The sequence below is a fragment of the Nelumbo lutea genome, chromosome 3 (genome assembly GCF_056320005.1).
Source record: "Nelumbo lutea isolate HS-2025 chromosome 3, American lotus-T2T, whole genome shotgun sequence".
Lineage (NCBI taxonomy): Eukaryota > Viridiplantae > Streptophyta > Magnoliopsida > Proteales > Nelumbonaceae > Nelumbo > Nelumbo lutea.
This window is the reverse complement of record NC_142686.1, coordinates 98805652-98822454: the sequence shown is the minus strand read 5'-3', so window position 1 is coordinate 98822454 and position 16803 is coordinate 98805652. Positions and strand designations below refer to the sequence as shown.

Sequence of the window (16803 nt, the reverse complement as noted above, 5' to 3'; positions counted from 1 at the left end):
TGGATAGGAGTGGATCTATATTCAATGATTCAATCCAAGTATAAACAGATCGGATCAACCTTAGTAGGGTCGAATTCAAAGTCAAATATGGATAATGGGATACCGTTTGCTGCCCTAATTCCACTAGCACTACCATTGTCTTGTCCTCTAATGACAGAACCTACTACGCTGGAAAGTGTCCAAGTGGGCCAGCCTGCCCATTGGACAATGGACAAGGTTGGACCACCGGTCGATTACCGTGCTAGACCATTTTTGTCCTGCCCATTCGATCTCTTTCCTTGCAAAAAGAAAGAAAAAGCTGAGAAAGTTATCTTAAAGTATTATCTTAAACTATTCTTAAGATTTAGGAAATTAACTAAGTATCTTAAAGTATGTTATTGTTGTCATGTTAAATCATAACAGAAAAAATAAAATATCAAAATTATCCTTCATTATTTCTCAAATTTTCAAAATAAAACTCAGACTACTGAAAAAATTTCACCCCACAGCCGTTGCCATCTTTGTTCTTTACACGGCATGATCCCAATGATCGGATCTGATACCCAAACAAGTCTATTAATTTCTTGACGTTGAAAACCCCAGACCAATTTATAAAGCAGCAGAGCGACAGAAACAATGAGAGACGAAGACTTGGTTTCAGAATCCGGCAAGCAAGGCGATGAAGTTGCGGTAGCTAATGGCGAAAGTGGCTAAAAGTGAAAAACTTTTGAGCGGTGGCGGAGGTGGTGAAGGCGACTACTAGTTTGCTGAGATCGATTTGGCGGGAAATTTCGGATGTTGTACTGGCCGCATTGGCAAGAGAGGTGACGACCTAGAGGGAGAGAAGAAAGAAGTAGAGAATTGGGATTGACTTAACGCCCCTGGAGAGACCGATTGTAGATTGTAGGGAGGTAGGGATAAGGTTTCAACGTGGCGGATGAATTGGGAGTAAGAGATACAACGACCGGTAGAGGCATCGATGAGGACGGTTGTGTTGTCCAGGGATGAGCTGGTGCAGAGAAGAGAGGAAATTTCAAATCCGAAGCTGCAAGGCAACAACCTCTCAGTCGTCTCTGTACGAGGCAACAATCTCTCCAACTGTGTGAGGCAAGTAGGCAACAGTCATTGCTATCCCAGGATTTGAGCTGTTCAGTTACAAGATTTGGGAACAAAAGCAATTGAAAACAAGGAGTTATATTTTAACAACTGCCTGCGGTCTTCGAGGATGCCAGTAGCTTTCCAATTAGGAGTGACTGTGTATTGTTTAATAGACTTTTAATAATTGCTATAGTGCCTCTACATCGATAAGAATGCAGAGGGGGGAAGACATTGACCTGCTTCGCAGGTGGGCTAGCTTTTTCCTGGTTCCTTGTTATTTACCCCTGTTTACCCCTCGTTCCATACACATCTTATCACATGTGTACGGATTTTGATGGAAGATTAAGGGATGTTAACGATAGGGGTAGACTACCGGTGATCCTTCACTTTTATTTTTTTCCAAACAAGGGAAACATAAACGCCTTATTTGTTTTTCGATAAGTTACTTAGGTGGGTAAAGGTAATCGTTGGGTAAGTGTTGTTAGACAATGTATGGCCTTTGATCCAATTAGATTGATGTATACAAACATTTATGAATAATATAAATACATTTGTTTCATGATCATAATTTGTATGTTTTTGTGAATTATTATTTAGACACTTATTAAACTCGTGTTAATTTAGAATGTTTTTAGCCATTGGATAGATTTAGAGAGTTTATCCTGAGAAAACTATCATTAGTGTACTACTGAATGGTGGAGCAGTTTGTTTCATCTACTAGTATTAAACTCCAAGCACAATCACTAGATATTTGGAAGAAGCATTGAATAAAAAAAAAAAATAGTTATGCCCTGTACCTTGGAGATAGATGGACAAAACTAAAAAGTTGAACTTAACTTTAAACTTGATTATGATATTACATTAATTTTTGGACTAAATTGTCTTTGATATGCCAAATAGCGAAATCAATCGAGGGTCAAATATTTGAGCATGTTGGGGCAATTTAGGAAATTAATTGAGTGGAGGATCATAGTGATATAATCGGTCCTTTTGTTAGACAAAGTGAATATTAAGATTTACACTCTCTTTGATGGAAACCTAAATTAATGGTAATGGATTTCAAATGTATTTAAAATCTGATTTGCAAAATGTATTTATATGTTATATTACTATTTTATGAAAAAATGTTTATAAAAGGTTTTAATCTGGGATGCATTTGAGTAGAGAATGTGACACTACATTTTGCGATCAAGGGATATGTCATTCCCTATGAGCAATGTTTTGATGATTATGAGCCGAGAGGTTAAGTGTAAGAGACCATACGGGATTGATTATCTGATAGGCTTCATCTTACATAAATTCATAATCCTTAGGTCTTCTTCATAGGGTGACTGAATCCAATGATCCTTTACATGTAAATGTTAGGCCCAACTAAGCCCAAGTTAATTGTGTTAGAGGTTCACTACCCTTGAGTAGTGAATTCGGCCTAGTTTCTTCCAAAGTTTAAGGGTGAGCAATCGATTTATTCGATTAAAAACTAAACCAGATAAACTAAATTTTTTAAAATTGAAAATTGAAATTTAAAACCAAACCAAAACCAAAATAATGAAAAAATGAAATAATTGAAATTGAAATTTTTAGTTTAGTTTTCGATTAAAACCAAATTTATTTAGTATATTAATATACATTAATATTTTAGTATATAAATTGTAAAATATATATAACATTATATGTTCTAATATATAATATAATATATTATAGATATTCTATATGATATTTAACATATTTATTAGTATATAATTAATATATATAAATATATGTATATATTATAAACCAAAACCGAAACTGAAATTTTATAAAACTAAATTAACCAAACCGAATTAATTGAAAACCAAAAAAACCAAAATTGAAATTTTTGGTTCGATTTTTTGTTTTAACCGAATAATGCTCACCCCTACCAGAGGTGGGGCCAAACCTTTATGGATTTGTGAGATCTTTGTGGGTCCTATGCCATACTACGTTCAAGCCTACATGGCCATGCAACACATAGGAAAGTGAGCCATTAAAGAAAATGGGCCTAAGGCCCATTACTAATATGATTAATTAATTTGTCATTGAGATGGGACAAAATTGGGTTATGGATATGGGTATGGAGCACCCATTCTTCTAATAAGGTAGAGTTTATCCATAAGGGTAAACTCTAATCTAAATCTCATTTGAATTCAACTCCTAATAGGACTAAGAGAATGATCTATATAAGGGAAGAGAGGGATGGGCAAACCGTTTGATCCTAAGCTTTCTCTAGCTCTTTCTCTCGTCTAACTTGCTCCCATAAAATCCTAGTTCGTTTTTCCTCCTCTTCTTAATTGTGTTTTTGGAGAAAAGCATTAGTCCTAAAATAGCTCACACTGTTGTATCGATCCCAAGAAGATTAGAGGTTTAAAGTGTAGAATATGCATTATTGAATAGACTTTAATTCATTGTTGTGCAATCTTCAGCGGGAGACTAGTTCGAGTCTCACATTGGGTGTGAAATACTACTTTGGAAATTATATTTGTTGACCCTATATCAAGTATAATCAAACTTAAATTTGAGTTTCAAATATGTTGTCTTTCAATGCAAGATTGAGCACAAAATTTCAGATTTCAATATCACCAGAAAATCGGTTCCTTGGTTGGGTTAGAAAAATTTTAAGAATTCAGTCAACAACTAAATCTACTTCGGCCATATCTAATCTAATTTCTAACCATTCCAACGAGTGCATCTACTCATGTTCTTTTATTTCCCAAGTAAATAAGACAATGACCTTTTTAGCCATAAAAAATCCTTTATTGAGAGGGACAATTTTATCTTATCCAAGTGTTGGCAACTTTCCTCCTAGGTGGAAAAGTTACTTATTCACCTAGGAGATAAAATAAATTTTCCATAGACCCCACATTAATCTGAAGAAAGAACATGCGTTTTTCGGTCAGTGCAAACCAAAATCCCATTGACCAACTTTCCCCCTCACAAAATCCAATTTGTGAATATTATAAAGGCCCTGTTCACTTTTCGGTAAATTACTCGGTTAATGTAATTACCTGGGTAAGTTTTTTCTGGGAAACACTTACCCAGGTAAATGCATTTACCCATGTTCTTTTATTTCTTAGGTAAATAAGGTAATGACCATTTTAGTCATAAAAGCCCATTATTAAAGGGACATTTTTGTCCCATTCAAGTGTTAGCAACTTTCCTCTTAGGTGGGAAAGTTATTTATTCACTTAGGAGAGTAATACCAAGGAAAATAAACTTTCCCTCGTCCCCACATTAATATGAAAAATGAACATCGGATTCTTGGTCAATGGGAACCAAATGTTGCATATGGCAGCGTTTTTTATATGCGACCTTTTTGTTTTTGTTTTTGTTTTTGTTTTTGTTTTTTGTTTTTGGATTTATTTATTTCTGCTTGTTTTAATTAAGTGCTTGTTTGGGGAATTCAGATCTATTGTCAACAAATGCTTATAACACTACTGTCCCAACTAGTCATGACAGTCGCACATCGATGGGGATATCTCCCCATGAATGACAAGGGAAATGTTTTCAATGTATAACTGCAATGGCTTGTTGGGACTGTTGCGAGGGTATTAATGGTAAAAGATCCCTACCCTAAACTGTTTAGGAAGGCTGAAATTAGTCCAGATCTCCTGCCAATAAAATATCCCCAAAATATATTCCTACATGCAACCTTTCAACATGATCTGACACCACACATTTTATACATGATGGGTCCCAGTCTCAAGGTGAGATGTGTGGTGCCAGATCATGTTGGAAGGGTGATGGGATGTGTTTCATTGGTAGGAAATCTCAGTTTTTTAAGATAGGTTCCATACGGATAGCATCCAAAGTAGGTCCTAGAGTGCTTCAAAGCAGCTGAACCAACTCAACTAAATCTCCAGATCAATCTTCCTATATAAATCTAGGGGTGTAGTTGGGCGGATTGGGTTTGGTTTATGGTCAACCCAAGCCTAACCCTAAAATTTGAGCTTAAAGCCCGAGTTTGAGGTCAAGCCCAATCTTCCCAACCCGAGCCTAATTAGCATTGTAATTTGATGCAAACTCGGGTTGATGCGCACTCCGGATTTAGATTACCTAAAAGCTAAGTTCAAGCTCGACTAAAAAAATAAAAAGGCCAGACCTTTTGAACCTATATCCAGCCCGTATAAAATTTCGGACTGAATTGATTTGGGTTTGGATTAGGCCCGCCCAAGTTTCACCCCTAAATAAATCCTATATTTCTGGATTATGAAGTAACGCTCTCTTGTGAAGCTTTTCTAGTGGGGATAAGAAAAATTGGACGAGTCCTCAAACTCGATGTCAATGCATGCATGGAATCACAGCTCTATACATGCCGATATTTTATATTTAACATATGACTCCTAATGGTTCTTGTGGGTTCACAAGGGAAACAACTGGATATACATTTACAATAAATTGTTCTTGCAATTATATTTCTTATCATTTTAACTTGTTTATAAATTATAAGTAGTAGTAATGCGATGCCAAGACAAACTAGCAAATGCCAAATTGTGTGCTTAGCCTGTTGGTTATGTGTTTTCATGGTATTTAGGGATGTTACTTGGGTTGGTTCAAGTTCACCCAAATTATGAGTTCACATCTACATCCCACAAGGAGGCACCCCATAACGTTTCACAGCACATTTCCGCCATGTATTGAAAACATCTTCTTATGATTACATAATATTCAAAATTGGGTATTTGTAACAAGGTGCCCGCCAGCAGATGGATAAAATCTCCTACTGATCATAGCGGAAATTTGGGATCAAATCCTGTCTGCACCTGGATTAGAGGATGGGCTACCCCATTGTATAGCCATTCAAAAGAAAAAAAAAAAGTTATTTGTGCATGACATGATTCATACTCCTTGTTAATGTTTTATTTCTTTTTATTTTATAATAATTAGAAGCTTGAGGTTGAATCATGGTTTGTTTAAAATGCTTTAAAAAATTATCTATCAATTTATCCAAAACTTACTTGGATGCACCCATATATATACGATATGTCTCATATATATATATATATATAGATAGATATCGGTATTATAAAATTTGAATAAATATAATTACAAAATTAATATTTTTAATTCTCATTAAAGAAAACATAAAACTTTTGAGTCAGAAGGCTTATTCTTCAAGAAAATGTGTTTCAGCTCCCAAAGTGAGCCCCAGTTTTAAAGTCAGAGATGGTATTAAAGAGGGACCTTTCTCCTCAAATAATTGAGGTCACTTTTACTAAGATGAGATTAGTCTTGGCCTGTTAGCTAACTAAAACCATGAATGGCAAGTCTTTTATTATATTGTTGTGGATTCCCTTTGGCGTCACTTCATCAAATTCAACGATGGCTAAAATCCAATCATGCCAAAAGTGAATTGCAACTAATTAGAATTGATTTGAAGAAGAATTAAATGTCCTTCCCAAAGGTGATGACCGTTCTGCCCAAGTGTTTTCAATTTGTTGTTCCATTTTCTGACATTTGACCTAGTGGCATAGTTTTGGGGGAGAATGACCAATCAGCCCAGATCAAAATTGTATAGTCCCAAAGTATAGGGGGAATGCATCCTAACCGTGAATTGATGTCAAATTCATTTATAGGGGGGAAAGGGCTAATAATAGGGGGGGTTGGAATTCAGAATTCTGCATCGTGTGTATTCGTTCTTGTCTGTAGTTTTGATCAATTTTTTTTTTAAATCCGACCCGAAATCGAAAGGGCTTCAGTCACCGGCTTTTAAGTCGGCAGTTTGACCATTCAGTTAAAAAACGATATGTTAAATTTTAAAAATGAAAATAATTAAAATAAAAAACAGTAAAAAATCATTGTTCATGTCAAACAAATTAAGGGTTCAACCACCCAGATCAGCGGATTACTGATTAAATCAATGGTTCTTAATAACAGAGTAGATTAAGGGTGAAGTAGAATCAGTTGCTGAACGGTTTTCGAGCTGAATTGTCCCCGACTGTCTGGGTTAATAATTAATGGGTCAAAAACCATGGTTTGGATCATGATTTGGATTGAACCTCCAGCTTGCAAGCAAAAATTTTGTTCACATGGGAATCCAATCGTACCTTGGGAATATCTCCCCATAAATTCAACATATACGTATGGGAGATATTTTCAATATCTAACTTGAATTATTGTACCAGCTCGGACACAAAACCACGCTTTCCTCCTACCCAAGGTTTTAAAAACCAGATTGGACACAAAACTATTTTGGCCACTGGTTTTCTTGTCAAATGGTCCAACTATCCAGTTTGAATGAACAACCCGTTCTGATTTAAAAAATTAAAATTAAAATAAAAAGACCAAAAACTATTATCTAGATTGATGAGTCAATGGTTCAAACAATCCGACTGTCCAGTTTGAATAAACGGTCCATTCTGATTTAAAAAGAAAAATTAAAATAAAAAGGTCAAAATTTGTTGTCTTGATTATTGTGTCAATGGTTCAATCACCTGAATCAGCGGGTCTCTGACCAAGCCAACATATGATTATTGGCCTAGGAACGGTTTTATGGTGATACGGTACTGATTGCCTAGAGAGTTCCCAAACCAACCGGTCTGCCCCATCTGGTCCCACCTATCTTTCAAAACAATGCTCCCAATTTTATATAATCTCACTGCCAAACAAATAATGCTCTTACCTCCATTATCTTCATATATACGAGGTTGGGATCACATTATAATTGTTACAAACAAATAAGGCAAAGCCAAATATGAAGCAAAAGTAAACCAGAATTTACACAACCTATTTGCACTCCCCTACATTTACATCAATGCAAATGGAATTCACCAAGGTTCAAAGTATCAATGCGTATTGCCCCGTATTGGCCGATACATGCCATTCCGATAGCTCCCCGGTATGCCCTTGCAGAGGGTGTATTGTGGTTTTGATCGATTCAGGGGGTGGAGGAGCCTTAAACCGGCCCCATGAACTGATTTCAAAAAAATTAAAAAAAAAAAGTAAAAAAAAAGGGAAAATTCCCAATAGGTACCTAGTACTTTAGGCCAAGTGCCAATTTAATATTTGTACTTTAAATCGTGACAATCTAGTATCTGAACTTTTAATTTGGAACAATTTGGTACCCAAACTTTCAATTTGCAACAAATTGGTACCTGGTGTTAGATTTCCTTCAATTAAAAGACTCACATGCGGGTTAAAATTTTCAAATATCAAAATTACCCTTTACAAAAAACCCTTCTTATTTCCCTAATCCCCTATTATCTTTGTTCTGGGTTGAACGAGTGAAAGAGGAGAACCCTTGTTGTCTTCATTCTAGGTTGAACGAACGAAAGAGGAGAACCCATGTTGTCTTCATTCTAGATTGAACGAACAAAAGAGGAGAACCCCTGATGTTGTCTTCATTCTGGGTTGAACGAACAAAAGAGGAGAACTCCTGTTGTCTTCATTCTGGGTTGGACAAGCAAAAGAGGAGAACCCCTATTGTCTTCATTCTGGGTTGAAAGAACGAAAGTGAACCCCTGTTGTCTTCATTCTGGGTTGAACGAATGAAAGGGGAGAAGAGAGCCAACCTTCCTCTTCATTCCTAGCACTTCCATTCCACCCTTCTCTTCAAAATCGGTTAGAGAAACGACAGAGAGGCCGGTGAAGAAAGCTGGTAAGCTTCTCCCCAACATCTCTAGAGCCGCTCACAGATTTGATGGGTATAAAAACTCCCATACCAGAGTTGCGCACAGATCTGAACCATTTTCATACGGCGAAGAAATGTGGTTCTGATCTGAACAATTATCTGAACCATTTTCAGATCTAAACGGCGACGAAATGGTGATTACAATTGTATGTAAAAAGAGCACAGAAAGTGAAAATGGATTTTTTTTTCACCAAGGCTTATCTTTGGCTTGACGGAAAATTGTCTGACTGTTGTTCCAATGCTGACCAATGTTTGGCAAAATGTTTTAGTTCTGACTAATGTTTCAATTATGATCAATGTTTTCAGATCTAATATGTTGATGGTCAAAACCTTGTTTGTTTTCAGATCTAAAATCAAAATGTTTGATTTTGCATACCAAAATCTGTATCATACCAGAACTAATTAATCTATATCATACCAAAATCAAAATGTTTGATTTTGTCTAGTTTGTATCATTATGAATTTTTTATTATAGTTGCATGTTGCATAGGATCTTTTTGTGGTTTTTATGTTTTTATTTGCAGGGATGCCATCTTCTAAGTCAACAAATGATAGTCAACATGTTAGGTATCTTAAATACAAGCCAAGGGATTATAAATGTGGAAGGAGGGTTGTCATTTGGGTTTCGGAAATAAGTAGAAATCTGAATAGAATATTTTATAGCTGCACAATTAATCTTATAAGCAATTAAGGGCATCTATTTGTATTCAAATTAATTATGAGATGCTGATTTCTTTGCATTTGATTGTATTCAAGGCAGCGTAACTCCGCCATGCAATTTCTTTGAATGAGCAGTTCCCACAGACTTTTCTAATGAAGGCAATTCATCAGAAGATCATCTAGAAAGCCGCATTGCAGAGCTTCATCAATTGGTAGCTGGTTTTAGGTGTTGTATTAAGGTTATGGAGTCCTCCCAAGAAGTAGTTACTGAAGGGTTAAAGAGCATGAGGGTCTTAGTTATTGTGTTAATTGTTGTATTGTCTGACATGTATATGTACAAGTAGTTAATGAATAGTATCCCAATGAAATTGTAGAATGGAACTTGATCCCTTTGTAGATGTAAAGGGTTAATTGTTGTTCCTTTTGCCATTGCATTCAAGTTAATCAATTAATTAGTAGTGAAGTTCCAATGGTTATTGTCCAACAATAATAGTATTCCAATTTTTTGCATATCTCCATTAGAATGGGATGACCAACTTTGCGTGTAAGATCCAATTGTTGGTTAAAGTGATGAGGGATTGCCTTTGAATAATAGGTACCCTAGAATAAGTTACCTTAAACAAATAATCATTCATTAATATGAGAAAATATTCTAAAGTGATCAACATTAACATTCTCGCACCAATACAAATAAGGGGACGACACCCATTCAACATTAGTATTCTTGTGAAGTCATCCCATCACCATTTACAAAAAAAGTGGAAGAAAAAAATAAGCAACAGTTCTTCCACAATCTTTCTAAATGTTGTGGTTATCTTATTAACACCAACCTATAAAACATTATTCCCCCATCCACCATTCAAACAACAAAAGAACAAAAAAACCATAAACTACAATTGCAAATGTGGTTCAATTCTCCTTTCTGTAGTAGCTTTATGGTTAGAAGCCCATGCATATCAATATCCATCCAATAGTCCCATGTATCATTAACGGAATAAGTCCGTATTTGAGCAAATGCATTTCAGCAAAGTCATACAAGCATTAAATTCAATTAACTTATACAGGCAAACCTGAAAAGAGGAGATAGAGAGAGCTAGAGAGAGGGGGGAGTTGATCAGATTCCAGGGACAGGAACAGGAGAGAGAGAGAGAGAGTATTGAGGATAACCCTACTGCCACATCATCAGGAGCTGCCATGTCATTAGATAGATCTCCATCTACAGATAGATCTCTTTCTATAGATGTAACTCTATCCAGATTGATATAGAACTCAACTAACTAGATAGACCCTATCAAATAGAGTTTAAATCTATGATAAACTCTATCTAATAGAGTTCAATGTTATTTGATTATCTCCAACTATTGTTGTACCCAAACTGTACTTCTTCATCTATAAATACATAAGGATTCGATTGGTTCATCAATTCCAATGAACCATTTTCCATTTATTTGGTTTTTCTATTTCTTGTTTTATTTCTTTAACTTGGTATCAGAACTAGTTCTCAAGGCTTCTTTCAATAGCTCAACAGGAGGAGAGATCAACAACCTAGGTCATTTACATCACCATCTGCAATAGGCACGGTAAGTTCAATTCCAAATGTCTCTCACTATCTCCCTATCAAGCTGAATAGTGACAACTACCTCCTATGGCGAGCACAGCTTCTTCCCATTCTTTGTACTCACAAACTCATGGGTATCGTAGAAGGGAAGACTCCTGCTCCTCCTGAAGAAATTGATGATCCTGAAGATCCATTAAGGAAGATTATCAACCCAACATTCGATCAATGGTATCAACTGGATCAACTAGTACTCAGTTGGGTCGTTTTTTCATTTACTGAGGGTATCCTAGCTCAGGTTGTAGGTATGTCCTCATCCTCTGAAGTTTGGAGTGTGTTGGAAGAGTCCTTTGCTTCCCACTCACGTTCCAGAGTCTTACAATTAAAGAGACAACTCCAGAGCATCAAGAAAGGTATTCTTTCTATTTCTGAATACATATAGAAGGCCAAAGGTATTGCTGAGAACCTTTCTACTGTTTTTGAACCTGTTTCTTGACAAGATCTTGTTATGTGTATTTTGAGTGGACTTGGATCTGAATATGAGTCCGTTATTACTACTATTGCTAATAGACCTAATGTTGATAGATTGAGAATTGCTGATGTTGTTGGCCAATTACTTAATCATGAGTCTTGGCTTAAAGAAAATCGTTTTACTAAGTCTAATGATGGAGCTTCTACCAATTTTGCTTCGAACAATAAAAGTAACTCACAACACTCCCAACAATGGCACAATAGTTCATAGCGTGGCAGAGGCAGAGGTGGCCATGGGAACCAAAATGATGGTTCCGAAAGAGGTCATGGACGTAGCAATATTATCTATTAGTTGTGCAACATCCCTGGCCATGGTGTTCGGAAGTGTAGACGCATGTTTGATATCTCCTATCTTGATCCAGATCAACAACCTGCTCAGAATCCCACACCAGATCCAACTGCTGATTTTCACACTAGTTCTTCATCACAGTTTGATCCGGCCTGGTATCCAGATTTTAGAGCCACACACCACATCATGTTCGATATGGACAATTTGTAGATTCGATCAGACTATGGTGGGTTTGACTAGGTGAAAGTTGGTAATGGCGCAGGTTTGGAAATTAAAATTATTGGTTCTTTTGTTATTTCTCATGATAAAAATAAATTTTATCTTAAGGATATTTATCATGTTCCCTCTATTACAAAGAACCTACTTTTTGTCAGCAAATTTACCAAAGATAACAATGTTGTCTTTGAGTTTCATCCTTCAAATTTTCTCTTGAAGGATCATAAGGGGAGAGTTCTACTCCGCGGACCTAGTAAAGGTGGACTCTATCAACTTCCCACTTCAGCATCCATTTCTTCGTCTTCCAGTAGTACTACATTTATTGGCAAGAAAGCATCAGTTCAAGTTTGGCATCATCACTTGGGCATGCTTCAGTTAAAGCAGTTCGACAAGTGCTATCTCGGTTCAGTCTTCCTTATCATGGTTTGTTTGATATTTTAGTTTGTCATGCTTGTGAGTTAGGAAAAAGTCATTGTCTTCCTTTCCCTAGTTCGTTGTCATCTTACAGTAATCCTTTAGAACTTATTTATTCAAATGTATGGGGAGCAGCCCTAATTGAGTCAAATAATGGTTTTAAATATTATGTGTTATTTGTTGATGCTTTTTCTAAATTTTCTTGGATTTTTCCTATACGCTGTAAATCTGATATGTTTGAGATTTTTCTCAAATTTAAACGGCATGTTGAGCTATTATTTGATAGAAAAAATAAATGTATTCAATTTGATTGGGGAGGGGAATACCAAAGACTTTCACAGTACCTTGACTCTCAAGGCATCAGACACCATCTCGCTTGTCTGCACACTCATGAGCAAAACAACATGGTTGAAAGGAAGCATCACCATGTGATAGAGTCCACCCTCACCTTACTGGCCCCTGCCTCTCTCCCCCATAATTTTTTGTTTGATGGAACTGAAACTACGTTTTTTCTAATCAATCACATTCCTTCACTGACTCTTCAAGGCAAGTCACTATATGAATTTTTATTTCAGCGCACACCAGATTATTCTCAGCTTCGCACCTTTGGCTGTGCATGTTATCCGTTTCTTCGTTTGTACAACAGACATAAAATGGATTTTCATTCAGACAGGACAAATTTATATCTGCCGCCATGTCATCTTTGGTGAAGATCGGTTCCCTGGCTTGCCACCGTTGTCTTCAGCTCCAACACCCAGCTCAAAGGGTGTTAACTTACTGCCAATATGTATGTCTTGACTATCAACACCTGTTCCTATAGATTCGTCATCACCCCAGACATCTTCTGGGACAAATGTACCTAGTATCGATTCCAGTGATAATGATGTTGCAAGCGCTAGTCCTCCTGCTTCAGATGAACTTCCACGCACCCGACCTCGGACTTGACTGGTTCAGGATTTAATGAACACCAAACAACCTATCCTTGCTCCAATTTAGCGCACTCATTCTATGGCCACCAAGTCCATGCATGCTCAAGCCTCTTTGGCTACTCGGTACCCTCTACCCCTTTGTTATACTGCTTTTGTTGCTACTGAATCTGAACCTAGCACTTCTTCCTAAGCCTCTAAACATCCTCATTGGTGTGAGGCGATGTTCAAGGAGTTTTAGGCTCTTGTTCAAAACAAGACTTGGGATCTTGTTCCATATCACTCCTTGATGAACGTGGTAGGTTCTAAATAGGTGTACAAGGTCAAACAGAAACTCGATGAATCTATGGATCGCTATAAAGCCCGGCTTGTTGCGTAGTGTTTTACGCAAATACCGGGTGTGAATTCTTTTGACACTTTTAGTCCTATTGGTAAACCCACTACCATTCCTACTATCCTCTCTCTTGCCATTTCTCATCAATGGATTATTTGGCAACTGGACTTTAATAATGCTTATCAATGGTCTGGTAACTAAAAATAATTACATGTGACAGCCTAAGGGTTTTGAGGATGTAGGTCATCCCAATCATGTGTGCAAGTTATCTAAAGCCCTCAATGAACTTCGACAGGCTCCTAGAGCTTGGTTCTCACACCTTAGCTCTAAGCTTGTTGAACTAGGATTTTGTACCTCTAGTTGTGATCCCACTCTTTTTATTTGTTCTCATGGTGTTCACCATATCTACTTGTTGTTATATGTGGATGATGTTATACTTACTAGCACTTCCTCACTATTATCAATTCTGTTATTGCCAAACTAAGTCGTATGTTTCGGCTCAAGGATCTTGGTGATCTCCACTATTTTTGGGTATTGAGGCATGCAGGGATTACACCGGACTTTATCTCTGCCAAAGCCAATACATAATTGATCTTCTTCATCGTGTTGGGCTGGCTGGTGCTAAACCTCTCTTTACTCCTATGGTAGCAAGTGTTAAACTCTCTAGACTTCATGGGTCTCCTCTCTCTGACCCATCTTAATACAGGAGTATTGTGGGTGGACTGTAGTATCTTACTCTCACTAGGCCTGACATTTGTTTTGTAGTTAACAAGGCCTATCAGTTTTTACATAATCCCACAGATGAACATTGGATAGTAGTAAAGCGTATTCTTTGGTACCTCAAATATACCCTTGAAGACGCTTTGTTCTTCTCCTCTTAGTCTTCTACCAGACTCTTGGCTTTTTCTTATGCTGATTGGGCAGGATGTCCTGATGACTACTCATCTACTGGCGGGTATTGTGTTTATCTTGCTTCTCATCTAGTGAGTTGGAGTGCTAAGAAGTAGCAGACTGTTGCTAGATCTAGTATAGAAGCAGAATTTCGGTCCCTTGCCAATACTGCCACCGAATTGATTTGGTTGCAATCTCTCTTACAAGATCTTGGAGTTTGACTTCCATCTGCTTCATCACTTTATTGTGATAATGTCGAAGCTTGTTACCTTGCAGATCATCCGATTTTCCATGCTCAGACTCGTCATATTGAAGTTGACTTTCACTTCCTACGGGATCATACACTCAAGAAAACTCTTCAACTCCATCATGTTCAATCCCTACATCAGCTCGCTAACATTTTCACAAAACCATTGGCTTCCCCTCATTTTTCCTCTATTATGGACAAGTTGTATGTGCTTCCAATTCCCATTCGCTTGAGGGGGCGTATTGAGGATAACCCTACTGCCACATCATCAGGAGCTGCCATGACATTAGATATATCTCCATTTATATATAGATCTCCTTCTACAGATGTAACTCTGTCCAGATTGAGATAGAACTCAACTAACTAGATAGACCCTATAAGATAGAGTTTAAATCTATGATAAACTCTATCTAATAAAGTTCAATGTTATCTGACTCTCTCCTGTTATTGTTGTACACAAATGTACTTCTTCATCTATAGATACACAAGGGTTCGAATGGTTCATCAATTCCATCGAACCATTCTCCATTTATTTGGTTTTTCTATTTTCTGTTTTATTTCTTTAATTGAGAGAAGAGAGAGAGATGGAAGAGAATGAGGGGGAGGAGAGAGGAGAGTGAGAGATCCAGAGGGAGGGGGGAGATCTGATTAGTTGATCAAATTTCTAATTAGAAATCTGATCAGCTAATTAGATTTCAAGGAGGGGAGGAGAGAGGAGAGAGAAAGAGAGAGATCTAGAGGGAGGGGGAATCTGATTAGTTGATTAGATTTTAGGGAGGGGAGGAGAGAGGAAAGAGAGAGGAGAAAGAGAGAGGAGAGAGAAAGGAGAAAGAGAGCTAGAGGGAGGGGGATCGGCTTATCAGATTCCAAGGAGGGGAGGAGAGAGGAGAGAGGAAAGAGAGAGAGAGCTAGAGGGAGGGTGGAATCTGATCAGCCGATCAGATTTCTAATCAGAAATCTGATTAGCTAATCAAATTTCAAGGAGGGGAGGAGAGAGGAGAAAGAGAGGTAAGAGAAAAGAGAGAGGAGAGAGGGAGCTAGAGGGAGGGGGAATCTGATTAGCTTATCAAATTTCAGGGAGGGGAGGAGAGAGGAGAGAGGAGAGAGAGAGGGGTTCAGAACTTTAGATTTGACCATTCAACTTGCTTAAATAAAGAAAAGAAAGGGGTTCAAAACTTCAGATTATCTTTTAAAACTATTTTACATCAAAATAAGCATAAAACAACAAACATTAAAGGTTACAACACTTATTAATACATGTACTAGTTAATGACCATTCACTCAATACATAAGAGAGGTGTAATGCAAATTTGAGATGAACTTAACTAACATATCACCTCCAAACCTGGAAATTGTGAACATATACAATTCAGGATGTCTGGATTGATAATAGAGGATCATGTTTGGCATATTCTGACTCATACAGTATTGCTTTTTACTACAAAGCAAACATGAATCCATTAAGGAATACTATGACTTGGTGTGTGGCAATGTGGTATAGGCACCTCAACCTACAAGGAATATAAATGACTGGGAGCTCCTTAAGCAGGCTAAAACCTAGATGATTCTCCTGATATCAAAGAGTGCAGTGGTGATGGCTGGAGCTTCTTCTCAATCAAATCCTTTTACTCAACAATGGAACAATAGTAAGACGATTTTGCCTCTTTAAGATGGTTGTGAGTCCATGTACCCTCTAAAGTTTTCATTCTTCATGCCCACTGTTTTGGACAGATTACTAACCATTGATCACTTAATCAACATGGGCAAACATATCAATAATGTATGCAGTTTGTGGTCTCCATAAACTGAGGAATCAATTCAGCACTCCTTCATTCATTGCAAGTTGTCCCTCCCTCCCTCTCTCTCTCTCCTCTCTCCTCCCCTTGAAATCTGATAAGGTGATCAGATTTCTAATTAGATCAAAATTTGATCAACTAATTAGATTCCCCCTCCCTCTAGCTCTCTCCTCTCTCTTTCTTCTTTCTCCCTCCTCTCCTCTCTCCTCTCTCCTCCCCTCCCTA

General features: G+C 37.3%; 1 long non-coding RNA gene across 1 annotated transcript; it reads left to right on the top strand.

The window, feature by feature from the left end:
* The first annotated feature begins 8287 nt into the window (after positions 1-8287).
* LOC148867112 (uncharacterized) lies at positions 8288-9849 on the top strand. The gene is made up of 2 exons (XR_016110165.1): positions 8288-8686; positions 9476-9849. It is a non-coding gene; the product is annotated as an uncharacterized LOC148867112 (long non-coding RNA).
* The last annotated feature ends 6954 nt before the right edge of the window (positions 9850-16803 follow it).